General features: G+C 35.5%; 1 non-coding gene across 1 annotated transcript; it reads left to right on the top strand.

Moving 5' to 3' along the window:
• Positions 1–376: 376 nt before the first annotated feature.
• LOC140840341 (small nucleolar RNA R71) lies at positions 377–483 on the top strand. Its single transcript, XR_012119927.1, has one exon. It is a non-coding gene; the product is annotated as a small nucleolar RNA R71 (small nucleolar RNA).
• Positions 484–8,756: the final 8,273 nt, after the last annotated feature.

Below are 8,756 nucleotides of genomic sequence, written 5' to 3'. Positions count from 1 at the left end.
GTGTTTTGCTCCCTCAGGCACATAGAATGGATTGCCATCTTGGCAATCCTGCACGTCATGCTCACCTCCACACTTATCACAGAAAATCTCTTGCAGACGCATAGCCGATCCACTCGCACTCATCCCATCAATCTTTCTGTTCAAAGCCTCTAACTGTGCTGACACCGCAGACAAATCAGTAACTTGATTAACTCCAGCACCTCGTTTCTGCCTATCAGAATGAGGATGATAGCTACTAGCAGCCATCTCCTCCAATAATTCATATCCTTCCTCAGCCGTTTTTCTCAGCAAGTTACCACAGGCAGCAGCATCTATCATGGTACGGTTAGGAGTAAGCAGACCGTAGTAAAAAGTTTGAACAACTAACCCAAGAGGTAGCTCATGGTGTGGACATCTCCTCAATAAATCCTTGTATCGCTCCCACGCCTCGTAAAGTGACTCAAGCTCATATTGAGCAAAAGTAGTAATGTCGGCTCTCAGCTTCATAGTCTTCGACGGAGGAAAGTACTTGATCAGGAATGCCTTCGCCATATCCTCCCGTGTAGTGATAGACCCTACAGGCAAACAGTTTAACCACGCCTTAGCTTTATCTCTTAGTGAAAATGGAAATAAACGCAAACGAACAGCATCATCAGACACATCATTAAACTTAAATGTATCGCAAATTTCAAGAAAATCAGCTATATGAGAATTAGGGTCGTCAAGTGCATTTCCCCCAAATTGAACAGTGTTTTGAATCATCTGAATGATAGCTGGCTTGATCTCAAACTGGTTAGCTCGGATGACTGGTCTCACGATGCTTGGACGTGCTCCATCAAGAGACGGTTGTGCATAATCCATCATCGGTATACGGCGTGGCATCTCAATCCGTCTCTCATTTTGGCGGTCCGCCTCCTGCTCTTGTTCGTGCCTCTCCATTTGTTCCTTGAGTCTTTGCTGTTGTCTTCGGCGTCTAGCAGTGCGTTCGATCTCAGGGTCAAAGGGCTCAAGCTTAACTTCGAGTGATCTTCGCATGCACCACAAGAAAAATCTGCAACAGAATAGGAGTATCAACTAACAATAAAATAAATAATACTAAAGAATTTAAATGAAAAATAGAAAAATTGTGAATCAACAGTCCCCGGCAACGGCGCCAAAAACTTGATCGAGCAAAACTTGCACAGTGAATAGTCCCAAAATTTGTTTTATAAATGAAAGCTCGATTTAAAATATCGCAAGTGCACGATAGTCAAGTTATAATAAACGTAAGTGAATACGAGTATCGATCCACAAGGACTGCGTTACAATATTCTTATTTTCACTTCAATTTCTTTAGCAACGATAGATTGAGTTGGTGATTAAACTAAAGTGAATTTAATAACTAAAATGATTAAAATGCAAGAACAAATAATCAAGAAGTCAATGATTAAATTGGATGTAAATCAAATGAGAAGCGAATTTGTTGGGAATTATCAGTTCACCTACCGCTCGTGTTCAAATAATTATACTCGACTTTTACTCGTGCATTCGACGGAATTCCCTAAACTAATTAATATACTCTGTCGAGCTATATTAATACTAATCATAAACATGCAGTAATCAAGTATCCTCAATTATTTAACAGTTCACGATTGCATTACGCTCTATGGAATCTGCTAGCTTTCATCCGGGTGAATTATCACTATCGACACGTACCCAATTCCGTATATCTACTAAAATTGTAAATCCGTGGTCTATGCTATTCGATCCTATTGTCAATTATTCTATCGAAATCATTAACAACATGAAATAATCAAAGGAAGTTAGCTAGACTTCAATTGAAATAAGAAAACACAAAAGCATAAACAAATCACTCATAAAAATGTCGATAAATAATGTTAAACAACGAGTACGGGGTAGGATCCCCTCAAATCCCAACAAATATAGAGTTTAGCCAACAAAATTCATAATAAAAATCACCAATCTATGCAAGAAATAAAAACTGAATAATTAAAATACTAAGGTTGACGATGGATGACGGCTGCGACGCTTGGAATTCTCGAGTTCTTCGAAAGTCTCTCTTGCTACTAGCCTTCCTCCCAAGAAAAATGATGGAAAATATCAGAATAGTCTCCAAATCGGCGCCTCTCTCGTGTATTAGGTTATGGTGTAAGATAGAGTCCACAAAACTTGGAAACAAATCTTCCCGGATTGCGTCGCTCGCTAGGGCGGTCAAGATTGTCCGCTGGGGCGAGTGATTCTCGAATTAAAATTCCTGGCCGTGTCTTTGGTCTCGCTGGCCGCCCAACTAGCGAGAGCTTCGCGCAAAATATTCTCGTTCACTTCGATGGATTCGCTGGGGCGGTCATTTTTGACCGCCCTAGCGAAGGACTCGCGCAGAAACTCCTCGGCTGGGCCAATATGCTCGCTGGGGCGGTCACTTTTGACCGCCCTAGCGAGACCTCTTCGATGCTATGCAAATAAAATCCCACTTTTTGGTCCACTTCCTACAAAACCACCACAAAATACACGAGATCAGCCAAATGCTAAATAATGCTAAGTGAATGCTAAATTAAACTAAACAAACTAATATGATGCATGAATCCGACTCAAAACCAACACTAAAAACACGTAAAAACGAGTCCTATCAGAGGCCGATCCAAATTTCCGTGTTGGTGGCTCGGTTTTGGAGAGTTTGGGTGGTTCGCGTAAATTGAGTGTGTGGGGTTGAGGGTCATGGCTAGGGCAGTTCAGTAAGGGTCAGTGCTGTCTAGGAGGGGCTGGTTCGAACCTGGTCTGGGCCGATTGGACACGGGGTAGAGTTTGGCTTCAAAGTTGATTTGGGGTATTTGGTCGCAGGGGTGGTGCTGTGGCACTGCTCACTTGGCGCCACAGAGCTCGAGCTTCAGCCCTTGTAGCGCCGCAACGCTGATGCAAGAACCTAGGCGCTACACAGCTAGTGCCTAGGCGCTAGTCCCGCACTTAAGGGTTAACGATTTTGATGAGCATGGTTTGTTTTGGGTGTTGAAATGTCAATGTGTCCAAGGTTATTGAGGGTTTAATTGGGTCATATGGGGTTTGGATAGGAGTCTCTGAACTATGGTTAAGATTCGGGTTAAATCCGAGACTCCAGTCTAAGTTTTAATTGGATTTTAGAAGTTAAAGTATGGGCTCGGGTTTATGTCTAAGAAATTATTACATTTATGTTTTTAAGGTGTTCGATAAGTTTGATTGAGGATTGGTCAGTTTTGCAACTGAGTTATGTTAGCAGCCCTGGTAGTGCCCTGACAACTGTTAATGCATTTTTAAAATGTAAATGTTGATTATGAACAAGGATTTGTACATTAATGTTGGAAAACATGTTGCGTGCTTAATTTTAAGAAGAAAAAAAAATATGTATATGCATGAGTTTTACAAGTGATGAATATGTTGACATATTTTGAAGGAGGTGAGTTGGTTGTGACTAATACGAACATGAACACGAACAGGAACATATAAGGCCAAGGCTCAGTGTACGGGTAAAACTGTTGTTGATGTACCCGTCGTCAGGTACCGCGGTTATACGTAGATGGGTGCATCGACTTAGAGCTGATACGAAAGGCACAACTAAAGATTTGAATTCAATAAAGGAAAATGAATACATATATTATAATATGATGGGACATGGTTTGAATATTTTTATGCTATGTTTAAGTTCATGTTTTCAATGATCATGAAACTTATTTTAATTACAGTACTTTTCATTGTTGCATGATATATATGTATATGTACTTGTTATCACGGTTCAGGTGTGTTGAGTCTTTAGAATCAAAAGTGTTATTGATGCATGTGATTCTGAGGATGTGGAGACTGGAGACGCTGAGGACTGAGTAGGCAAAGCTGGAGGTGCACTTGATAACGCGAGGACCTTGCATTTCTTCCGCATAATATGATTAGGAGTCAGGGGTTTTAAACAGTAGTTTCAAATGTTTATGATTTTTATGCTTTGGTGATTGTCAGAATTCTAGATATTCGATGGTGTTCATTTTTAAACAGTAACTCCTTGATGATGTCCCATTAAGATTTTATTTGATTGAAATTATCTTTATCCAGCGATTGGATGACTTTTAAAGCGCATGATTAACTTATTTATATGTTTAGGAGTGTTTATATTTCAGCCATAGATTTTAAAAAAATTCAGTAGTATTTTAAGTAGCAGACTTTCAAGAATTACCTCAGATTGTTGGATGATATTTCTCTAAACGAATCTTAATCTTATATAAAGGGATTAAGATGATAGAAATATTAATTAGAGGTGTCATATAAACACCTTGGTACGAGGTAAAAGCACCACCGATTTACTTTCGTGATACAGGAGCTGAAATCCTATTAGAAAACAATTTTCTACAAATGTTTAAATCCTATACACAAGAAAATGAGATTAGAAGATTAGTGTTCACAACACCATGTGATCATAGAGTCTTAGTCCAGAGACTAAGAGATGAATTTTACATAAAGTTTTCAATCTAGATTCGCAACAAGGGTGGTAATGTAGGACAACTTTTGAACCCAAAAATGAAGGATTATACGGTTTGGAGAAACAATGCTCCAATTAAGAACAAATAAATACCTCTTATCTGAATAAATAGAATTCCTTAAGATAACTATACACCCAAATAATGTACAATTTGAATTGAAGTATTCCTAGCAGATGTCAAGAAAAAGATTGAAGAAAATTACAATGAAGATCTTCTGGCATGGTGGGATAAAAATCAACTCAAAGCTAACCTTAAAATCAAGGAAAGCAAAGAGTGTGAATTTTTCAGATGCAAGCATATCCCGATGAACATATTTATCAAAAGGATATGCAGATTATTATCAAGAAACATCTGGACCTTGGACTAACAAGCAGTATTATCACCATAAATCACTCTAGGTTTTCTCGTAAGAAATCATGGTGAGGTCAAAAGAAACAAACTCAGGTTGGTAATTAATTATCATAAAGTTTGTAAAATCTTTCAGTTTGATGGATATTTTATACATATCAAAGAACATTTGATTATTTGTATACGCAACGCTAAAATATTCTCAAAATTTTATTGTAAGTCCAAATTTGGAAGAAAGCAAGAAATTCACAGCTTTCTCCACACCACAAGGACATTATATTTGGGAAGTCTTATCAACAGGAATGGTTAATTCACTCCATATATTTCAAAAAAAGATGGGTAATTTATTCAATAATTATTTCAAATTTATATTCGTCTATATTGATGATATTTTAATAGCATTTAAGAATATGAAATAATATATCAAACAGTTATAGATTTTCTCTAAAGTTTGTAACAAAGAAAGGCTGGTCTTATCTGAAAAGAAAATCAGTCATTGCTACAAGAAAGATTGAATTCCTCTTAATAGAAATCGATGAGTCCAGAATAAATCTACAAGAATACATATTGAAAAAAGTATAAAATTTTCAAGATAAACTGAAAGAAAAAAACAAATATAAAGTTAATTAGGAGTTGTTAATTTTATTGAAATGTTTATTAAGAACCTAGCAAAACACAGAAAAATATTTAGTCCATTATTTAAAAAAGATTTAAAATTTATATGGACAAGAGAACACACAAAAGGGTTTAGCCAACTAAAGGAAATTTGTAAAAGTCTTCCAAAAATTGTTATTCCTCAAGATGAAGATGATCTAATATTATACACAAATTTCAATGATCATTGTTGGGCAGCGGTTTTAACAAAGCTCACCCTAGAAAGAGAACAACCGTGCAGGTACCGTAGTGATATATTCTCAAACGTAGAAGCCATACGATTGCATATCAATGAAAATGAATTTTATGCATTAAAAATGACTTTTTAAAATGATCATTATTTTTATTTTCAAAGAAATTTACTTTAAAAATTGATAACACACATGTAAAAGCTTTCTTGGAAAATAGAATACAATATAAACCCGAGAAGGGTACATTATTAAGGTTATAAGCTTTATAACAAAATTATATTTTTGATATTGTGTTTATTAAATATCATGAAAATATTCTTGCAGATTTCTTAACAAGATATGGACATCGATAATATCGATGTCATCATAAAAATGCAGATGCATTTGAGAGAACACCTTGAAATGCTTCAAAAAGAGTTTAACAAGCTTTTCCTAAATGCAAAAATTGCAGATAAGCTATAAAAAGCCGATAAGAAAATTGTCTCTGATCGAATAACAGGTTGTATACATGCTTGTACTGAGTTATGGTCTATAATACAAAGGTCTATCCTCTAAAGTATTGAGAAGTCATTGGTTTGTAAAATGGAAAATTTTCTAGTACATGACTCTATACATGTAGTAGGGGATTTGAGTACCCCTAGCACAAATGTTAAATCAGGATCATCTCTAGATGAGTCAGCCAAAACAAAAATTGAAACTTTGGATCTTTATCTCGAGTCTTCAAGTCAAACCTTCACTTCGGGAATTGAAGAGCGAGAGATCAACCTTAGACCTCCTACATATAATGGTAAATCTAGGTTTGATACTAATGAACCTACAGTTTCTCAATTTCTTATATATCAACAAAACTATGATAAATTGAAAACGAGAATAGGACTAACCCAGCCACAATCTGGGTTGATGTAGCAGGAAAATATATTAGGGTATGGATGAAATTGAATTCATATCCTAATGAGGTAAAGGCATGATATGAATTTGGGCCTCTTACTCCGGTTTATACTACATCACTCATCTTCCCAAAAATTTCAGGATTACAATAGTGGATACAGAAAGCAGTGCATGATACATGGACAAACAATTATTATTTGTCCAAATGAGATATTCTAGAACTATATTTTTTTAGTACAGCGACGTTGGGAAAGATTCACACAAAGTCTTTTATTTCATCAAGCGTAGGAGACCGGATAAGAATATCCAGAAGTTCATAAAGGATTCATCGAAAAATGAACACACCATGTCTCTTCATTTACTGAAGACGACATTTCCACTAGAATAGCATGAATGTTATGGGTCTGTCTAACCGAGATGGACAAATTCAAGCTTCTATTTAAGTTTTATCATAATTTTGTAAATGGATCTTTTCTGTTAAACACTATGACAGGAAAGCCAACAAGATTTGTAGAATACCTATTTGAAAAAAAAAATCTTATGTGTAATAGCAAGCTGCCGAAGAGCAAAGAAATTTAACAAAACTTTTTGTGACATGGCTCATGTAGGAAGATAGTCAGAAAGCATCTGCAAAATGCATGAACCAATATAATCCAGAATTTGGTAAAGGCTTTCGACCCAGAATGGATGGAAAGCATCTTGCAGAGAGACATGAGCAAGTGGCGAAGAACCACATAAGAAACAATTTCCTCGGGGATTATACAAAATCAGATATTACCCAAAATATATAAAACAAGTGTGTGATCCAACCACTCCATTATGGAGGATTGACCACCAATAAAAGACGGTTGCACTGACTAATGGAATATGGACTACTCAACCACTCATAAAGACAAGCCACTAACTAGTGGTGGAAACACTCATAAGATGTTTTTGACCACAACTGGCAAAATAATTTATCAGATTTGAAATCCAAATTTCGAATCCACCAAGGCTTCTGTAAATACCAAGCAGAAGGAAGATGAATGAATCATTCAACTTTTTCATTTTTCTCTCAAAATAAACTTGTAAATATTTTATTTATTGTATGTGTGTTGTAATTCCGGCTACTATAAGTAGCTAAGCAAGTTCGTCCTCCTCTACAAGAGGTTAGTATATAATAATCGTTTGTATATTTGAGTCAAAAGACCAAGGCTTACTGCGCCTCTCATGTATTATTTTCAAATTTAACTATTTTACTATGTAGTCTGAGCTAAGAAACGAAACAAGGTTGTGTCAGGTGTTGTTGAAGGATCTATGTCGTGAACCACCTATTGGGACTGCGTGGTTAGGCTGTGAGTAACAGTTTGTAAAACTTGGTGGATACAACCCGACATCACTCAAGTCCAAAAAGGTAAAATGTTCAATTTATTTTACGAAAACATGATGGACCTATATTTATATATTTATAAATATAGGAAACATTGCGTAGCTATATGTCTTTAGGCTATATACTTTTAAGAACATGTTCGATAGGTATAACAACATCACGTGCCAAGATTGAAAAACTTAATGATGATTTTGCAACATTTTAAATAAAGTAGAAAACTTAAATTAACTTTTAAATAATAATAGAATTAATCAAATAAAATTAAGATTGAGATATTTATTTACAATTTGCTCTTATTTTACAAATGATGAGACTGTTCAGTCCGACCCTAGCCTAATTGAACAAGCTAAAGTCATGCTTTGTTCGTAGGTAATAGAGTAGCACAAAATATCAAATAATCATACTCTTAAATTATTTAGTTATCATAATCATAATATTTAAAGTCGTAGCTTTAATTTTTCTCTGTCCCGATTTCGGCGGTGGGACGGCACATTGACTTACGGGGCCCAACCGGCAACCGGGTACTTATTCAGCTCAGTTTCATTACTTTTGCGCTCTGCAGCAACTTGCATTTCAACAATGGAACTTTTTCTTTTTCTATTGAACCCTTTCTTCAAACAATATTATGGAACAACCCTAAATTATTTATTTTTATTTAGCAAGGATAAATTAGCAACACTGTTTGATACGAAAGATGATGCATGGATTGATTAATGTCTTTGTTTTATTTAATATTTGACTTAAGTTCTAAAAATAACAAAAATTACGAATCGTTATATTATTCAAATATAATTATATATTTATCATACATATATCATTTATCATCTTCAC

This window comes from Primulina eburnea, chromosome 8 (assembly GCF_022965805.1).
Source record: "Primulina eburnea isolate SZY01 chromosome 8, ASM2296580v1, whole genome shotgun sequence".
NCBI lineage: Eukaryota > Viridiplantae > Streptophyta > Magnoliopsida > Lamiales > Gesneriaceae > Primulina > Primulina eburnea.
Note: the sequence above shows the minus strand (reverse complement) of the source record. Positions and strands in the feature narration are given on the sequence as shown.